The sequence below is a fragment of the Pithys albifrons genome, chromosome 2 (genome assembly GCF_047495875.1).
Source record: "Pithys albifrons albifrons isolate INPA30051 chromosome 2, PitAlb_v1, whole genome shotgun sequence".
Taxonomy (NCBI): Eukaryota; Metazoa; Chordata; class Aves; order Passeriformes; family Thamnophilidae; genus Pithys; species Pithys albifrons.
The window spans coordinates 27,146,699-27,168,023 of NC_092459.1; the positions used below are offsets into that span (position 1 = coordinate 27,146,699).

Below are 21,325 nucleotides of genomic sequence, written 5' to 3' on the forward strand. Positions count from 1 at the left end.
TGGCACTTCACTGCCTGTAGAGAGGAGTTGCTGCACACTAGGGTTTCACCAAAGAATAGTGAGAAAGAAGGAATTGAGAAAGTTCTGCATTTTCTAATCTCTAACACCAGAGTACTAACCAAGAATTCCAATAAACAGACACAGATGAAATTCAGTAAAGTAGAAAAAGTGGGGGCTAAATTTTTATTCTTCTTGCAGTACTGTGAATCTACTCCTGTCAGAGTACCAACTGTAATTTGCACTATATGGGGAATAGAAGAAAGAATAGTTGGAATCAAGTTTTGTAGCTAGCAAGTTTATTTGTCTATCTTCTTTTTTACTCCTTCCAATACACTTTTTTCTTACCCAGTAATTAACTTGCGTGGGTATTTAATTTAATTCTCTCAGCATCAGCCTTTCTAGATTATTGTTTTTCCAATATTTATTCCCTGTGTGATGGCAGTCATGGCTTGTGCAGTTATCCTTAAGGGTGTTTCAGTTTTTCTTACTTTTTTCCATAGTGCTTTACAGCCAAGTGCTACAAGTTTGATTAAAGTGTCAGTTTGGTCTGACTCATTTATGGGCTTTATGTGCCTTTTTCTCCAAGTGCTACAACTGAAAGCTTTTAGTGGAAGGCTGGGGCTGGAGGTGGGGAGGGGGTTGGCTATTTATTTTGAAGTGTAAGGACTAAATTTAGTCCTTACTAAACAAACTTGTAACTGAAATTGATGAGTAAATACTGCATTATTTGTACCCAAATTAATGGATTTTTCATGTTTGTGCCATTAGTACCTATTAGGAACAGTGAAATAAAGTGTGCTGCAAGTGAGAAATTGTAAAATATTTCATCTTCCATCCTTATAGTTTTGATATCTTACAATGTCATAAATTCCTGTCACTGGTACTTAATAGGGAAAAATCTAGGACAGGATTACGCTGGAGAAATAGAACATAGCTGCAGAAAGAGCAGCATGACAAAGGCTGGCTCAAGATTCAGCAGATCATAGACTCTCCTTGGCTGTTTTTGTTGACAGATATCCTGCATTGTTCATACTGGAGTGAAAGCTGTCTCCTTTCATACAGTAGGCCTATGGACAGAAATCCCCCTCTGAAAAAAAAAGATGAATTGTTAGTCTATCTCTTAAGTAGATCTTTTCAATCAAGAACATTATGCTTAAATAAAATAAATTTAAAAAAGGGAAAGTAAGGCTCTAATTATATTCTTATTTAAACAGCATCAAATGAGGAATAATTCTGAAGAAGGAGCTAGAAATGTCTATGAGAAAACTGAGGAGAATTTTAGCTGTTCAACTTAGTAATATATTTGCATTAAAAGCTTAAACTTATCTCCATCGCATCATGTACTTTTGTTTAATGCTTTCATTTTATAAGGGAAAGGTTTTTTTAATATGTTCATGAATTTCTGATTTTTTTCTTTCTAAAAAGCCTTTCTATTGTGTAATAAATTATAAGAATAGTCTTAATATCTGAAAAAAATGCTGCTTAGTTTGTGAAGGAACAAGATCACATCTGCATATTAAGTCCAGAGGCTTAAAGGAAGGACTTGGCCTTTGGTTGATTGGTGGACAAATGTTGAATGACTGAATCATCGCCCCTTAAGTTAAATAGAGAAATACTGCAGATGTAGCTTTTGCCAGTTATGGCTTTCAGATATTCCTTGAGACTCCTGTGCCTCCAAATGCAATTGTCAACTGACCCAGAAATATCATGGCTGTTTATGTAATTAGGTGGTTCACTCATGATGGTATAACTGCCAGCAAATACAATAGCAAACAGAATGATTTTGTTTAGTTTGCAGTTTTAGCAGGGAATCATTTGAGTAGCATATAAGAGTAAAGACATTTTTACTTATCCACATAGTTTTTTCATGACAGATCCTCTTATAAAAGATGTATGAGCCAAGCGATATTTTAGACAGATCTCAAAGCAGAGCTTTTTGGAGAATAAAAGTTAGATACTATGAAGTTCTAAGGCAGGTTGTATAAGACCTTGAGCAACCTGGTCTAGGGGAAGGTATTCCTGCTCATGGCAGCAGAGTTGGGACTACATGATCTTTAAGGTCCCTTCTAACCCTTAATATTTTATGATTCTAAGTTTCTCTTGACTTTAGAGTTTGTTTGAAATCAGAAAGAAACACCATATTTTCTGTGAGAAAAATCGTGATAAGATCTTTTGACAGTTTTAAATGTTCAGTGGTACTCTGACCTTAATTAAAAATCCAGACAGAAGGTAATTAAAATTAAGTGAAAAGATTGGTTAAAAAAAATTACTTCAAAAAGAATATTTCAGATGTGTTTATTTGCCTCTCTCATTCTGGAAAATATTACAAATCATGACTATTGTGTAGAAAATTACTTATTAACAATGGTAATCCTGACTTCCTTATGAAGAAAACACAGGCAAAGAATTAAAAAAAAAGTTGCTTCTTAATCACAGTGGAAAATATGATTAATATAAAACAAAACATGTAGTCAAGTGCATGAGATAATAAAGAAATTTTAAGAAGCAATCATTCTAAAAGATGGCAAAGCTCATGTATGTTGAAGTGTTTCCTAATCAAATACAGAACATCAGCCTTAAAGGTGTACATGAAAAGCAGCCAGCAGTTTTTATCAAACATGAGATCTGAACTAGATATGTTCTGTAACTTAAGCTATAAGTTCAAGTTTCTCCCACATCACCCAGGGAATAGTCTGTCATCTGAATTTATACATGTAAATATAAAAAATGTTATTGATCAGCTGTGCTCTCAAACCACACAAAACTGAGGACTATCTGTGTCAGATGGACTGTGAAGGTAAACTAAGGTACCTTGGAAATATAGGGTACTTTCATGGTCATGACACCTTGAGTAACTGAAGCTTGTGGGGTTGAGGAGCACCAGCACTGGTAGCTGTAAATATTTGAAAACTTTACCAAAGCTGATAACATGTCTACACCCATGTGGGTAGAGCCCTTCCAAAATCTTCGTTCACGAAGCCTAGCCATCATCATCCATGTCTTCTATCACTTCCATCTTGCAACATGTATTGTTCATATTTTCATGTTGTCTTTCATACCTGATTTTTTTTTTCAAAGAGTGTTATGGGATATTGATGGGTTTAAGAGAATATAAAAACTGAAGTTTTAAAGAAGAAAATATTATGTGAGGCTCGCTGTTAAAACTACAGGAGTTTGAAAAACAGCAGGATTAATGAATAGCCTAATTCTAATTTGTGATGGAAGAATCTATCAAAATAAATAGCACTCTTATAATTTGTTAGGGGGTTTTCTGGGCTAAAGAGAATACCTTGCAGAATTACTGATGTGGATTTTTCAAAATGATGATCAATGAAGCAAACAGTAGATCCTGGACTCTCTCTCCAAGCTCCACTGGCTTTACCAGCTTCCCAAGGGCTATAATCAGAGTTTAGATGCATTACTCAAAACTAGACACTTCATTTGCATATTCTAATTTGGAGCTGAGTGCTGAGAAATTCTGACTTCTTTTTTTCTTGTTTTAAATGTTACAACACGTGACACCATTCATTGTTTCAATGTGAGACGCAGCCTTGCTGTTCTCCTTTGTGATGGACTTAGATCATACATATTTTGCAGTCACTTTGAAATGAACTAAAAATGCCTTCTGATGGCTATGGGGAAGGGTTTTTTTTTCCCAATCCAATTTTTAGAGATAGTTTAGCAATGAATAAGGATCAAGCTCTTCCTGCTACATTTTATAGTTTTTGTCAAGTCTACTTCTGTGGTTTTCAGCTGTCTAAGATTACTCAACCAGAATGGCTCCTTACACAAAAGAATTATTTCCTAGGGCTGTGAATAGTGGGACACAGACCTTGGACTGGACTCTGAATGCAGATGGAACTAGCACAAAAAGAATGCAAAAGTGACATACCTGTGACAATCCATTTTAGCGAGCACTGTGTATTGCAGTTAAACTGTACTCTTTTGTACTAAATGGAACCTTTTTAAGAACCTTGTCTCCATTTTTGAGTATGAGGTGGAGTAATCAAAACTACAAACCAGGAATGAGTGGCTCAGCCTGTGAGATATTATTTCTAGGTCAATGAAATTAAGCAGAGTTCTGTATAACAAGTGTCTTTTTTTCTCCATCGTGTCATCTTATCATCTCATCTTTGCTATGCTCAGGTATTTTAAGAAGATGAAATGTGTTGGAAGTACAGAAAAGCTCTACATATGTCTGGTATTTTAGCTTTTGTAATCTCATCATCTTTGTTGTCTCCTGCACTTTTCCTACCTATCCTCCCAGCCATGAGATACACTGATCTAATTACAGACTTGAACTACCACCCAGAAAAGAAATAAGTCCTCCTTGTCAACACAGGAATTTGAGTGTCTGCTTTATAGAAGCTTACTGAGTTTGTGTTTAAATTTTAGGGACATGCATTGTCCTCTTAGTATTTTAATATCCTTATTTCTTTTTATTAGGATGCTATTTTTATGTATGGAATGTTTTCTTTATCTATAGTAACATCATGTTGATAACAATGTTCAGTTTAATGGTATTCAGATAGACTTAATCAGAGGGTAGTGAGCATCAACTGCTTAAATCAATTAGGAAATAAGTATCTAACCCTGTTGATGTTGCCACTTTTTCTGCCTAAAGCACACTACCTGCACATTTGCTGCTGATGTATCTGAGAAGTTGAAGGGAAATGGGCATGAAGTGAGTATTCATATGCTTATTTTATTATAATTAATAAAAATCTATTAAGAAACACAGCTTATGTTGACAAACATTATTATAATTAGCAATGGCCCAAAATACTATCAAAATCACAAAATGCATTCTGTTAATAGAATGCAGTGAAATAATATCCTGAGAGGAAATTTTTAAAACAGGAAAAATTCAAATGAGAATACTACAGCTGTACTGCATTTGGAATTACATTCACTAAAGAAAAGAAAAATCTGAAGACAGAAAATACAAATCTATCCTATCAAAGGAGTCCCTCTGAGCCTGACTGCATTTCAGTGACCCTCAGAATGCTGCCAAGGTCGTCCAGTCATCCAGCCCTTCACTTCTGTGCTACAGCCATTCATGCAAATTAAAGCTGCCTGCAGGCCTGCTGCAACTTGCAATATGCACATAGCTCTTCAAAGATTTCTGAATATGTGTGACTTGATTATTTGGGTTAACTTTCTTTTCCAGTTCTTCTTTTATTTGTCAGTTTAAGATTTGTGTTACCTCTACCCTTCTTCATCTCATACCATACATCCAATTTGCACATTCTACAAGAAAGAATGCCTCTTTTTTTGATGTAAAGTGAGATGTGGTCAAGGGGAAATGTTACATCAAGGGAAGAAGAAAGCCTGGAGAAAGCACTAGGATGCGGCTGCCACAAAAACCTAATGTATTCTAGTCTGTTTGCTTGAGTGGCTTCAATGTTGTTGCTCTCCTAATTTTGTTATCACTGCAAGCAGCAATGTAAGCAGCATTTTGAGTTTTACTTGTTATGAGCTATGTTATAATTGTGTTGTTGCTCAATTGTGGCTGCACAGTGACTGAAACAGATGTGGCTTTTTGGGATGAGCACTGCTCAGGGGCTTATCCACTTGTGATTGCTCAGGGAGCTGATGGATTCAAAGGAGATGGCTCAATGTTATGGCAAAAAAAAAAACCCAACAAACAAGCAAAAAACCAAACAAGAGTGAGGGCATAGTTCTGAGTGCTGGAGCTATCTACTTAATATATATTCTTTATTCTTTAATCTGTTTCTGTATTCATTTCGTCATGTCCCTGGAGAGCTTCATATGCAGCAGGAAGCATAAAAGAGTTGCATTTAACAGCAGAGCTGTCAGACAGCAAATCTCCACCTTTTGTGCCATTCCATGAAAGTCTGGGGGCTAGCTGTCAATAAGCTAATCAAATTCTTCCTTCCAGTGAGGGCATGGTAACCTTAAGGGCACTGTGTCCTTTTTTGTATGAGCTTTCTTTTTTGACTAAATCACATGGCTGTAAAGACTTCCAAGGCAAGAGTAACTCTCCCACCATCATTGCTACTTGAAAAGGTGGAAAACTAAACAGTATGAATGAAATTACAAAAGAATGGCTAAAACCAGATACAAACAGTTAAGAAAACAGAGTCTTGGGCGGAGGTCAAGGTTAGACAACCTTAACTCTTTTGTGTGTGAAGAGAATTAATTTTTTTCTGACTGGACTTCTGCTGAGTTCCTCTGTAGCTCATCCTTCCAGACTTAGTATCTGAAGGCATCATAAGATGGAGTCACCTTCCATTTCCCATTTGAGACTGTGATGAAAGCATTACTTGAAGCTCTGTTTCCTTCAGAGTTCTCTTCCTGCAGTGAGCTTCTTGTAACTGATGCAAAGACATTTCTGAAAATATTTTAAGCTGTTCTTGTGGTACTCTGCCCAAGTAATTCCAGTGATTCTTGGCATATCTTTATATAAAGTGATCACTACTCATAAACATAGTCAAGAAAATGCCAGCGTAACTTCACAATCTGAGCATAGATTCTTGGGGATTTTGTCAGTGTTTTGGAAACAAGCTCTTTTGCCTTTGCCAAGCAAGAAGGCAGCCCCGGAAGCCTGGGAACATGTGACTGGTTCCCTGCCTGCTCCCCCTCTTGAAACTCCAGTTTTCAGGTAGCCTCATTTCCTTAGGTTTTGCCAAAAATTAACTTAATTTCTGACTGCTTGCAATACAAACTGTAACTAATAATGAGACTGGAAGAAAGAATATCCTTATATCTTGGCTGTACTTCTGTTTTCAACCTCAAGCACTGTCAAACTCTAAACGAGTTAAAAATTTTATATGCGGTTATTAAAAGAGACAATATTGCTTAGTCAAAACTACATTTCCTGGAAAAAATGAAATTTATTTAATTTTCTTAAATTAAAAAAAAATCATTCAAAAATTACTTAAAGGCATGATGGAAGGCAACTTAAATCTTTTGAGCTGATACACCAACTGAAATGTTTTAATTTAGATCAGTTGGTCAGTTATTTATTTCTGTGTGAAAAAGCACCTCATGAAAACTAGAGCTGCGGTGCCTTCCATCCCAGGAATTATCTGTCAAAATCCACTGCAGTTTTTCAGCTGGTTCAATCACCTCTATGTGTTAGTGGCAGGCTGTGTCTGTGATGTATCTCAACTTCTGCACTTTTCCAAATGTGCTGACATCAGAAGCATAAATGGTTCTCAGAGTGCTTCTGTATCATTGTTAGTAATGTTCTGGTTCCTACTGTTTGTTGTAGGAAGTCTGAAGACCATTAATGGCACAAAAGCAATCTAAGGGGTTTTAGAGTTTTGTTTTTTGGAAGGAATAAAACTATAAAGAGCCATGGTAATTGAGACTGGCCTGAGCCTATACCAGTTAAAATGAAAAATGAAAAATTTTGAATTTAAAAAAAAAATCTTTCAAAAATGTCATTGGGATACTTTGTCATATTCCTACTGTGATTTAAAAAGAAAAAAAAAAAAACAAGAAAAAAATCAGATTGAACAAAATATTGAATTACTAGGATGGCAACTCTTACTCTTTACAGATTCCAATTGCATGTTTCAAATCAACTTGTAGGTACTAAATGAATCTGATCTTGGAGAAATAGTCAATTACTAAGAACTTAGTTGTAATTGATGTAGGCTTTGGTTTCATATATGACATTTGAAATTATTTCAGAGAATACTTAAATTTGCTGCTGCTTATATTTGCTATTGTTGAATTATGTCAGAAATACTGAAAACTGAAAAAACACACAAAATTTCAAATATGAAAAGGGGATTTTAAATTAATTGAGGGATTTTCTAGGATTTTTTGTTTGTTTTGGATTTGGTGTTATTGAGCTCCCAGACTTAGTGATTATCTGGTGGAACCAATATCCATTCCAATCTCTAGTCCTAGAAATGCAATAAACTAAGTCTGAATAGCTGTTTTAGGTCCTCTCCTGTGTTACTGCTACTCTGTGCCAATAATATAGGTGTTAAAAACAGTGCCTTTTTTATTAAAAAAATAAAATTACTTGGCTGTTTAAATTTGCAGGCTCATCTTAAGAGAGTGCTATGCAGTAAGGTGTGCACACCCTTCAGATTAATCTGGTTTCCTGTTTTTAGAGACAGGTGAAACTCTACACAGTGCAGTAGTGCAAGATGGAGAGATATTTAATTGCCCTGGCCTAACAAAGGTTAGCAACTTCACTTGTACTTCACTAATGTAATTCTAAGTTAATATAGACAATCTGTTTAAACTTTAATTTGACATCACATTTTTGTTTAAATTGTACATTTAGGCCATAAATTTTATCTTTTAAATTTGAGGCTTTCTTATGGAGTAGATAAGACGTACCCTGCTTTGTAGCAAATACATTGTTTTTTCTGCTACTTCAACACCCCCTGTAATTTAAGACCCTCCCCAAACCTATGCTTGCATCAGCACTGATATTTTATTCACAAAGTTTAATGGGTCTTGCCTATTAAGGTAAAAAAAAACCTTCTAGATTGTTTTTCTTCTACACTCACACTGCCAGATCAAGCACAATACACCCACAGCCTTTCTACACGGAGAATTTGGCTTATCATGAAAAGCATTTGAAAGAAAAAAAAGAAATGAAGGAAAAAAGACCCACAAAGCCAGAGCAGTGCAGTGAGGGGGAGTGCTGGAGCAGCCCGGTAGAGAACTCTGTCAGATACGTGCTTCCCACACTCAGTCTGCTGCACCCCTTCTGCTCATTCCACTGGGAGCGACGGGACGCCTATGGCCAGGAGGGGGAATGGCAACACAAAGGAAAAGTAAGTTAGTGCAGTATGAGAGAAGAAGAAAATATAGCCAAAATGCTCTACGTTAAATATTAAATAGCATCCAAAATCAAATGGAAAGAATGGACAGTATCTTTTTCCCAGTCTGTAAACCATGCATTCCTGTTCTGAGGATACTCTACTCATGCATTAGTTTATTTGCACCAGTTATCTAGTAGTGTTTTTTCAGCTGTTCCCATGTTGCCTAGAGTACTAAATGAGTCCTGCAGAAGTTTTCTTGCTGTTTCATTGAATTTCCTTTGTGAGGGGAAACTACCTATACTCCACAAGGCAACATACAACCTTTCTACCCATTCGAAAAGAAAAATAAGGGGAAAAAAAGAAGCTTGATAGGTAGGAAGTAAATGATATAAGCCATTTCTGACCTCTAATTTGAAGCTGTTAGGAACCAAAAAGAAAAAAAAATTACTCGCATGATGAGTGGCAATTTACAGTCTCAACAAAATGGCTGTGCACTTCCTAACCTATTGGCTGATTATTGTAAAATGCTCGTTATGCCTTCAGGTAAGAGCATTTTTAATTTCTGGCGGTATTTCCCTCAATAGGAACTAGTAAACTAACTAGGAGAGGATGATGTGCGCAGGTATCTATGTCCTATCTTCCTTAGTTGCACACATTTAGCGAATAGCAGTGCTGGAGCCATGAGGGCCTAAGTATAGAAATGTGGGATGATTTGCAGGAACAGGTTATGTCTTATTGTACAAGCTGAGGGGACAAAGACATGGAGAGAGATGGAGATGAACTTTCAAGCATACAGTTTTGCAAGTTACTATAAGCTCAAATTAATTAGATCAGTGAGGCAAGTTAGTATGCATTTATGTGTTCGTTTTAGTGTAGATTTGGTGTACACTTTTGAATAGGGTCTTTAAATCATGTCCACTTACCATGCTTGATCCATGGCAAAGAATTTGCTCAGAATTCGTAGGAGATATTCCTACAGAATAAAAGCAAACCAGAAGATGAGCGGCAGGAGTGCATTTTAATACTTTAGGCCTTCCATTTTCTGGATCATACTAAAACCAATCCAAAGTAGTTCTTAAAATGCATGTTATATCTACAGTGAGTTCATTGCACTATTTATTTTGTTCAATAGTTCAGTTTCTACTAAAGTACTTTTAAGAGATAAAAATCTGCGTTTAAGTAGCTTGTTGCCATCATCTATTTCACTTTTTAAACTTGCAGTCTCTGCTTCCAGACTCAGCTTCCATGCCTGAAAACCTAGTTAGGGAAAAAGTATACTTAAGTTTGCATAGCAATCATCATCATCTTCTTCCTACAAACTTTGTCTTGCATTTCTGATTGCTTAAAAGGCACTCTTTCAAATGCTAATGAAGAGCAGTGGTGGAGGGGTTAAATATGTACTTCATAGAAACATTGGCATTCTTCACTCTGTTCTGAGACTTGCCAAGGTAAAGAAAAGTGTGAATTATCTTTCACTAGTGTGAAACTAGCAAGAAAAAAGAAGACAATATGTTCAAAAAATCAGTTTAACAAGATTTGGAATCACAAGTTCTGAAAATCTTAACAGAAACCAAATGGTTTCTTTGTGGTGTTACTACAGTACAAGAATTCAGATTGCAGATTATGCTGTGTATTTCTCCCTTAACATACTTGAATTACTTTACAGTTTAACCTTCCCATTGACTTTTGGGAATATTGAAATGATTATAGTTTCTCTATCATGTGCTTTAACTTAAATTTCTGATATGCATTCTCAGCTGTAATAGTTTTTTTTTCTTTTTCTCAGAGAAAGATAATGAAGGTTATAGCAGAACTGAAAAAAAAACAGTTTTCATGAAGGACATGTATTAGTTTGGACTTAGGGCATAATTGAAGTTGTTTTTGATGTAGTTTGAAACAGCCAAGACTGAGACTGCTGTATGCACATGAAAGCTCTGTTTCTTACAGTTATGCTTACTGCAGCACTATTAATTGCTGCACTGAAGTAGTGGTATATCCGAAATATGGAGATGGCTGAATTTTGCTGTAGATAGAGAAACCAGGATAAGAATTCATTGGACATAGGATTCTCAGGTCACAGATCTCAGTATGGGAAAAAAAAAAAAAGGTGGTCTGTAAGGGGAAGTGTATGTTTCTCTAAAGCTTGCCTTTGCCTCCATATTGGAAATTTAGAGCTTAAAGTAGTTTTACAGGTCCTTAAAGGTATCCAAAGCAGGTATGAAGGAATACATAGTGAATAATTCTTGTCACATAATGGGGGCACTTGAAAGACTAATCTGAAAGAGGAATCTAATCTTAAATGAGTTTTAACATACAAATATATAGAAAGGCAAGAATGAAAATCCAGGAAGGATGAGTAACCAAAACTAGTCAGGTGTTAGCTTCCCTCCCACTATGTACAAATGACAGGAGTCCTTGCTTGTTTCTGAGACAGATGGCATGAAAGTATGGAAAGTGCCTTTTTGCAGAGAGCTATGGTAGCATCAGATGCAATTGAAAGAAGTTGAGGAAGGATTTTGGCAAAATTTTATGTGGAAAAATTGTAGGAGCAGAGGATATCCTCAGTCCTAGAACGTACAAAGACTAAATACTCAGGACAGGAGTACATGTGGATACAATGTCAAACCAGGAGCTAGAAAACTCCACCTTGCTTCAACAGGGCAATCCAGAGTGAATCCTCCAGGATGAATTAGGACCAGATACAATTGTTTAAAAAACATAATCAGTTCCATTAAAAAAAAAAAAAGGAAAAAACCAAGCAAACGAAGCAGTTTTAGTGCAGTGAGTTATAGCCCAGCTGTAATTAACAACAAATTCTAGGCAACTCTGATGGGAAACGAATCTTGCAAAACAGGATTGAGGACATAGAAGAAATGAGGAAATTGCTCTTTCATGGCAAAGCTGTGATTTGAAGTCCATGAAAGGCCATTACTGTAGAATCAGAAGATAATATTATCGAATATCGACTAATCATTATGGTAGTTGTAAAACAAAACAACTGCACAGCAACTTATAGATCTACAAACAACTGAAGGTACTGAAATGGACACTGTTGTCACTGTCTGCTTTATGTATTGATGGTAATCTTGTGTGACCTTTCCAGAAAGGGAATATTTATATCCTGTGGAGTCATAAATCTGGCACCTGACATTTAGTTTTTGCACATAGAGCTGGATGAAATGTTCAGTACACTGATGACTTAACAATGCTGTTTTGTCACTACAGATGGTTCTGCACAAGCACAGAGGAAAAGAAAAATTCTGATATCTTTATGAGGGTATCCACATCCATCCAAGAGAGGTTCAGTGGAATGAAAACATTGTAACTACCATCCTCCATGTACATGACATAAGCTGTGAGGCAGAAAACAGCCATGGACAGTAATACTTGCAAAGAGGGAAGGACAAAGAACTAAAATTAGAGAACTCTTCTTCCCAAGATACTAGGATTTAGTAGCCTATTTATCAGATGAAAGAAAGTGAAAGGCTGATTCTAGTGGGCTAGGACAGATAAAAATAGTACCTGCCCCAGAAGTGAAAGTGGAGAACAACAGCATAGAGATATTATGACACCTATCTAAACTTTGGCTTCATTTGTGGGCAGAAGAATTTAGATCAATATCTAGGCAAGAACATAGAGTAACAGATCCCAGTAGTACAGCATGGAGCATTTGTAACTGTGAGATATGTGGCTGGTCACATATCCTGCTGTCCTGCTGCTTTGAGCTCTGGGACAGGTGAAAACATAGAAAGAAGTAATACTGATAGCAGGAAAGTTAAAAGAATAGCCAGATGTTTGTGGGAGTGTACTGGTTAGTGGGATTCAATGCCCCTGTGACTGTACCCAAATATAGAAAGAGCTTTTGGCTTAATCATTAGGGATGAAGTGGTACTACCAGCTTAGCAGTGGGTTATCCTGCTGTTAAAATTGAACTCTCAAATTACAAGTGTTCATTAGTGAGAAGTATGGGCAAGGCCTCCAAAGCATTGACATAGTATGCTGCTAAATCTCAGTGCTGGGAAATTTAGAATCATAGAACCATACAATGTCCCGATATCTGGTGTCTTCATGATAGTTGCTCCAAAGCCTTAACATTCCTGGAAAATGATAAGCTGCTAAAAAGGTTACTGTACATCATCCTGATTTAATAAATTTTTCATTTTTAAAAAGTAAGCAATAAGAACTCAAAATAGCTATTGAGTGACATGACTGATTAGCACAGCAGGCATAAGTCATGTAGAGCAGAATATGCAAAAAATGTATTATATTTTTGGAACACAGAGCTATACCTCGGGGACATCTTAATCAGGAGGTACTGCAAAAGTATATATGTCCCATTGGGATTTGCCATTGCTGATAATAGATTCAAGACGGTTAAGATGAATGTGTGCAACAGTTTCTGATAGAACTTTTAAAAAAATTAATACAAAGCAAGTTTTGTGGTAGTTGAGCCAGAGAAGGGAAAACCAGGAAAGGACAAATATATCAGAGTTTGAAAGGGATCAGTTACAGCTAAATGCTTTAGGAAACTGCACAGCAGTTCTAGCCAAAGCCAGTAGAAACATGGAAGTGATTGCAAACAATCTACCAACATTTGGTTTTGTTAGGGTCAGAGAAAAACTCTAGTTTGAATAAAAGAATTGAGACTAATTTATTGTTTTGGCATATGAGATGTAGACAAAATAATTGCTGTGAGTCTGTCACCATATTGCTCCTCTCCTCATAGAGTAGTCGTGATACAAACTCTGCAAGTTTGGAAGAGACTAAAATGTTACCAAATAGCAGTCAGAAAGAGCAAAGCAGAAGTTCAATTTAAAGTAAACTGAGGGGAAGAAAATAAAAAAAATTTCTGCAAACATTCTCTGGCTTGTAATCACTTCATTAAGTTGAAAATAAAAAATGGGGAAAGGATGCCAGTGAGGATGATAGAGGAAAAACCCTCAGGTTTCAGAATAGAAAGTATTTGGAGGAAGGTCAGAAGTCAAAATATATGTAGAGAAGAAGCAAAAAATAATCTAATCATTTAATGGTAACTTCACTATGTGTGTGTGTGTGTGTGTGTGTGTGAAAGTCTTTAAACAATTTGCCTGTGACTGTTCATGAAGTTCAAGGAACAAAATACTTTTGCTGTAGTCCTGAGTCATCTTAAATTCTGTGTTGAATGTGTGCTGTTACATCTGATTAAAAAACCTCCAAACCCAACAAAAACTTAAAAAAAAAATTAAATGTCGAAAATGTCTAATGGCCAAATAGAAATTGTCAGCTTGCAAAATACCAAGCATTTCAGTCTTTTACAGGCAGCAGAAGGGGATTAGCAAGTGGTAGCAATCAGTTTCAATGTCTCAAAGTAATCCTTAGGGAAATAACTAGTGTAGGCTGAGGTGCTTATAACAGGTTACTTAATAATGACAAAATATTGTCAATGACATAAAAGAAAAAATAATTTTCTTTCTTAGAGAACATCTTATCCTGGGTTATGGATGTGAGTGTTTTAGAACTATAACATAGTTTTATGTAGAAACATCTCCTTGGGCTTTGGGGGATTTTTAAATTGCAAATCATTATGATAATAATTTATTTTACAGTTTCCAGAGAACACTTTGTAATTCAAAATCAATTATAGATCATTTTAAGAATATTATTTTCTAAAAATATTATATGTTGAAACTATATAATCCAATAGATATTAAGACATAAAATGCTAAAGTTTGTACACAACATTATTGAAGAAATATTTTTGTCATGTAGATAAATTACAAATGTACCAGAATATTTTTATTGATATACAAGAGAACTAAGAGCTTGCTGACACAGACTTTTCTTCTTTGTCTTGAAATTAAATGAGCATTTACATTTTAAATCCTGGCCTGATACAGTCTAAATGGCCAAATGCATCAGAAGAACTCTTAATTACTGCCTGCATTTATTAGCAATTTTTAACTTAAAACCACTGCAATTTGTAAAAATTATTATAAATCACTTGAGTGTATACTCTGCATTTGGAAGAATGAAAATGCACTTAACTTTCGGTGATGATGAATTTTTAAAATAGTTTGTTCTACTTTAAAACCCAATGCTATGGACATTTTCATCCTATTGCCTCATTAACTACATTCATATTAAAATACCACTCCATTTCAAATGAGAAGATAATTATAATACCTTGAAGCAAATGAGATGTTATTGCAATAATTAAATCTGAAATGAGATGCAGATAGTTTGGACCTGCTGCTTTGTTGGCTATTTAGTACTGAATACTATTTCCACTGGTCACACTGAATTACAATATTGCATACCAATAACAATATAATACCTGTTAGATTAAAATTGCTCTTGGAGCCTACAGGATGACAATTTATTGACCTCTGATACTTTGCTCACTATTTACAATACATTGCTTATTTTTCCTATGTAGCTTTTCAGTTGTACACTCCCTTTCTGCATAGAAGAATGAAAAGAAGAAGGCTGCTGAAAAGTTCATTCTCTTTCTTTCATTTGTATAATCATGGTGATACCCTTTTGCCTTGAGTGGCTAAGGATGAGACTGTAGGAAGAGTCAAGAAAAATGTCACTTTCTATAGGCTGTTCCCACAGTGTGTTTTAAGACTGAACATACTAATCATGTCTAGCTCAGGCAGAATTTTTTTCCTGTATGTTTTTTTTTCTTTCCCAGCTCTTAGACATAGCAATGTGGGGTATAGAGTCGGGGCTTTTTCTATGGAAGAACAGTAATCCACGTATTTTTACAATCAATTGTTCTCTTAAACCATACATTTGTCAGTTCCTTTTTTCCATATTCTATCCATCAATGGCTCCTGTCTTCAGGAGAGGAAGCAATGGAAGATATTTTGCAATTGAACTTAAGGAAGGGAATTTATCATTAGGAAAACCTGAAGCCACCTTTTTAATCCTTTTTTCTTATCCAGCATTCAATTATACTGAAAGTTACAAACGGATAAGTGATATTCTATAAATCAGTTGATGATTGTAATTTTAGTGCTACTGATCAGCATAGTATAAAGATGCTATCGAGTAGTTTTGCCATTCTATTGCACACATATCCTCATAAAAGTAGTATTTGTAAATGAGAATCCTGCCACGTTATAATACTAAATATTGCAGTAGTTTGCAATATATAATCATAACCTGATTTTTTTAAATGACTGGTTGTTTAACTTGTACCACTTATAGAGCACACATATCAAATATATATGTTTGTATATACCTCACTTCCACATGTATGCTAGCATTATCTTTTGATGCTGAGAGCATGATTGTTTACATAAAAGGTCAAAAAACCCCCAAAACAAATGAACCAAAACATCCAACTCGCAAAAATTGCAAGGAGAGATTAAATGGATGGTGCAGAAGGGGATTTTCAGCAACATGACTTCCATTTAGCAGAAGGCTACTGCCTTAACAAAAGACGTGATTTTCCCCAGAGGCAGTCTACCATAAAATCAATGTTTGTAAAAGTTTTATCCCAGTTTATGAATCTCAGTTCATGGCAGAACTGTGAATATGCAGGTGGTATTGGAACTGCATGTTCTACATTTATGCTGTTTTAACTAATAGGCAATCTGGTAACTATCAAAGGAGAATTCGTATCAGGTAGGCAAGTGCAGCATGTCTGAGTTCCCTGGTGGCACAGCATAAATGGCACATTGAAACATCACAGAGAATTATCTTTCATGTTAGAAGCCAGTTACTCTAGGTTTAAGGCTGTATCTAGGCAATCCAAACCCCCCTTGCTCAGCAGCTGCCTAACCTGGGAAGTGCTTAAAACTAATTACATGGTTTTTGCTTGGCGATAAAATACCCCAGCAGTTGGTCTGCAGCAGTGCTCTGCTCCCTGGCAGAACATCAGTGCCAGGCATGGCCAGGCATTCTCCTTCCACCAGGGTTTTACCAGGGTTCACAGGATGGGCAGAAGATGTCTGTTGCTCCTTGGCCTCCGAACAGCATGGGACCCCTCTTAAAATTCACCTGCAATTGGTTTCATGTTGCAGGTAGATTCAGAGAGAAAGGAGAATTAGCCATGGCCATGGCTGAAGCAAAACGATAAAATTTACAGTGATTAAAGGGCTCTGAGGCCAAGGAGAGCTTGAATGGAGCTGAAGACATATCCCAGACCAAAGGTGGTCATGGCAGCATGGAGTTTGTTGTGCTGCAGTTTCCCCCCATCCTGCAGAGCAAGTCTGCTTTCCAGAGTCAGTGCAGCATTACTGGAAGGAGGAGGACAGGAGAAAGCATAGGACTTTGTTCCTAGTGGCTCAGGACACGTTTGGAAATATCCACAGACCGTTCTGTCTTCTGCTGCTTTTGGCACCTGAGCATATTTGTTTAGGAAATCCCACTTTTATTTCTGTTTACATATGGGTAATTGTAATTGTTCTGATCAAAACCAAGTGCAGACAGTGATGTGCCAGTTACGTGCAAATGTGTACTTAAATGTCATTTGTTTTATTCTCTTTAGTGACTTTATGGAGTCCCTTCTGTTTCTTTCAGACCAATGGCGTATATATGACAGATATCATAATACTGCACAAGGCTGCAGACTGTTTAATTGTCTCCCTTTTTACTGCCACAAATCTCACATTCCTATCACCATGTTGCTATAGGTTTAAGAGAAAAAAAAAGGAAAAAAACAAAGGAAAAAAAAAGAGATAACAAAAGAATGCTCACATATGCCTAAAACCTTAGAATCACTTGGTGGAATGGATTTACTCCTGAGTGGACAGAGGCACCTTCCTCAGCACTAGGTCAGGCACACAAACAAGGAGGAACACAAGCAGGAGATCAAACACCTGCAGTCAGCATTTTTACTGGCTGGTGCAGGAGAATCTGCTCCACAGTGTGCTGGTTTTTTTCAATAAACCCTTCTGAAGCTGTTAGCTCTCCCTTACCACTTGTGGAGATGCTCGGCAGGTAACTCTGGAAGCTCAAACAGGCTTTACAGTTTCAGTGTCTGAGTGCAATGCAAATTGCAATTTCAAACCTTTCATTAGATTTAACCATGTTTTTAGAGATGGGGTCAGCAAAAAGATTTCCTTCACTAACTGGAGAGCTTAATTGGATAACCCTTATATGATGAAATACATAACAGTCTGAGAGGGGTCTCTGAAGTCAACTGTTATTCTTTAGTCTTAAGATATGAAGTGAGTATTCAAATTTCAGATTTTAGGGTGCAGTTAAAATTGCACAACTCTCCTAGAGAGCCTGTACTCCTTTATTTGCAGTATACAAGTGACTTGCATTGATTGGAAAGGGATGGTAGAAAACCTCTGCAGGCTGTCTTTTTATTCAGTTACCTTTGAAACCTTTTCTTCTTGGATCTTAAAAATCTCAAGATCTCAAACTTTGAGGTCTGCTAGTAAATGTGTTTTCAGTGAACAATCAAAGTTCAGTTGCTTTTAGTATTTTTATCTAAATTCTTTGTAAGGAAAAAAAATAATGTCAGAATTGTTTTATAATTGTATTTCTGTCTAAAGCAGAACATTTGAAAAACTACCTCTTCCAAGGTTATTTCTTTCAGCGGTTTCTGTGACCCAAATATACATGGCCAGCTAGACAGCATACAAAAGAAGAAAAGCAGACTTTCCTAAACTACAAAACGGATAATGAAATATTAAAAGCTCAAAGCACACAAAACATTCTTTTCATAATTTCTGTCTAGCACGCAGTAGGAAAATTATGATCAGAACTGAGCTCTGGAAAGAGTTCTGGGTGTGATAATTGGTCGTTTAGTGAGAAATGGTTATGAGAATAAGGCATCTTGCATTTATTTTGATGTGTCACACATTGTGAGAGTTTTGATAATTCATGTATCTATTTATGTTATTTCTTTAACTCACAGTTGGCTTATCTGTGTGGTTCCAGAATTTATGTCTTAAATAGCTCATGAAATTAGAATCTCTGAACATTCCCTCAGTGAAAAATCAAGTGTAAATGTTTATTACTTCTTAAAGTAGGATTTACATCTATTATCATATGTCTGATACTCTCAGAAGGTAATCAAAAGAGGAGCCAGTAGATTGTAAAACAGCCTTTCCCATTCCTCTTTCCTCCTCCTCCTCCACCTCTTACTTCAGGCATCCTTATCTTACTCAGCTGGCAGAGAGATACTACAATAAAATGAAATTTCAAAACAAGGTGCAGTAGGATTGAAACGTACTAGTTATCTGTGACAGGAAGGATGCTCGGACTGGGTTAAACATCCTGGCCACATAGTATGTAGGTCTGGACTCTGGTATGGACCATTGTCATTGAGGCTTCCCTGCAGAAAATAATTATCCCAAGTCAGAATGTGCAAACAGATGAGAATCTATGTAGTGTGAGTGACAGCAACATGAAATCACCATTGCAGAAGTGCAAAGACTAATTCCACACTATGGAGGCACCCAACAAAGACTTACTGAGTCATTTAGTAGACTACTGAGGCTCAGAAGTATTTTATAGATCTTTTGTGTATTCATAATGTCAATTTTAATTTTAAGTATTTTTAAAACTTTTGGAAATTAATGATTAATCACAATTACCTGCTGTGTTTTTTAAATGAACAGAGCTGTTTTCCTTTGGGCTATAAATATCAGATGTAGTTTCATGGCTGCAAACCAAGTGCCAAAAATGTTACTCAGAATTTCATGTCTTGGGATACCATAGGAAGCAAGAAATAATGACATTTTTGCCAATAAGTTTGAAATACAGAGTATTTCCTGTTGAGCATCATTACCTTTTGAAAGCTGTCCTGTACAAGCAGCTGCCCTTTATATAAAAAATTGATTTTCCATAGTATTTTTCCTACAGAGTTTTTTTTTTTATTTTTTTTTTCCCCTTAAGATGAAATCAGTAACTCATATATAAAAGTATGCTCTGTATATATGGGGGGGAAAAACCTCAACAACAAAAAGAGAAAATCCCTCTTCTTTTCACGTATCAAATACCCCTTGGCCACTGATAATTCATTATTTTATTCCAGTCTCAGTCCTTTCTACTCAAGTCTTCTTTCACTATCCATTTCATCAACTGGTTTTTACTGTCACCCTTTGTTCTTGTTTCACTGACTTTGTTTTTTGCAACTGAACCTCTTACTGTTCAGGTTATAACTGCTTTTTTGTTTGTTTGCTTTCAGTTCTGAGACTGATAAAAACATATTAAGGTTAATGAATGCAAAAATTCTCCATCAGTTTTCAGAGAGGAGAATGTCAGAGGTTCAAATTGAGTAAGCTCCCTAGTAACAGAGAATAATAAACAGCGTTCAGAATAATATAGTCTGAGGTTGAAGTCAGTAATGATAAATTCATTGTGGTGTTTTAAAGTGTAATCTTCTTCTTTCCTCTAGCCTAGATTTCTTTCCTTTCTCCATCCTATTTCAGTTATTTGTACTTCACTATTCATTAGTAAATTGTGACAGTAGCAGTTATTATTGCTACCTTTGTATTAATGTGATTTGAAGCTTTTTCCTGAGCCATTGTCCTCTCTGAACAGATTATTCTGAAACCTCATAATACAAAAATACTGAAATCTTGATGGCATATTTGAATATATCAGATTATGCCAGCTCCCTGTCTGGCCTATGGTTCTGTTGCCTCTATATACAAACATACAGTAGCATGGGCTGCTTTGAATAACATGAAGGAGTTGCAGGTAGTTCTGGGTGGGTCTACTAAAGTAGTGTTGTAGCAATATAGTTTTGTGGAATCTGTGTTGATATGTTTAGACCTGTTAGCCTCAGTTAAAAATGTTATTTAAAAATAAAAGTTTTATCAATTGTCCTAGACAATATACTCTATCTCTGCCTGAATATGTTTGATGACATTATCTTTGCTTTTCCTGCCCTAATATTTATTGATTAATATTGCTCAATTTTCAGAAATGTAGAGGTCTGATTAAAATTAGAGAGCAGTAAAATAACAGTTCAGGAAGGCAGGAATCACAGAAGTTGAGATAGATGCCTTAATGTATTTTGTCCTGCTACTACTATCCCTCTGGTAAAACTGTAGTGAAGTAAAACCAGTTTAGCAAACTCAGAAGGATTTACATGATGAAATTACTGAAGGCTCCTTACTTACCAGATCATTGGTGGTACCACGTGGCTACGGATTTATCACTGGGATACTTTTCCTTGTGTTCTTCACCCTCACTCACAGTTTGCTGTGTGGGATTCAGAGGTTAGTGTTCAGTGGTGCCCCAGCAGAGTCACCTGTGGGCCAAGGTCCTGAAATTCTGAAAGCCTTTTTACATCAATGTAGGCCTTTTACCTGATATAGGGCTGCCTGGAACACAAGTGAAAAATGCTAAGACTTGTGTCAGTGTAGTCCATGAAAAAAACCTTTTCCTAAATGCATGGTGCGTTACACTGCTGGTCAAGCTGGTAATAGTGAGAATTAAATCTGCCTTCTCATCCTGTGACATACCAGAAGATCTTTTTCAAGACTAAAAGGAAATTAAGACTAAGATCTACATCTGTGCACAGTGAAATGGTCATACATCTCCATTTAAAAAAGAGAAATTGTTTGGCTTTACTTCGAGCAAACACTTCAGCATGTAAAAATAAATGCTTATTTTTA

The 21,325-nt window shown here is 36.1% G+C and overlaps 1 protein-coding gene across 8 annotated transcripts in view; it reads left to right on the forward strand.

Moving 5' to 3' along the window:
• Positions 1–21,325, forward strand: part of ADGRB3 (adhesion G protein-coupled receptor B3) — a 478,263-nt gene that overhangs the window by 56,398 nt on the left and 400,540 nt on the right. The gene's annotated exons all lie outside the window — the stretch shown is intronic.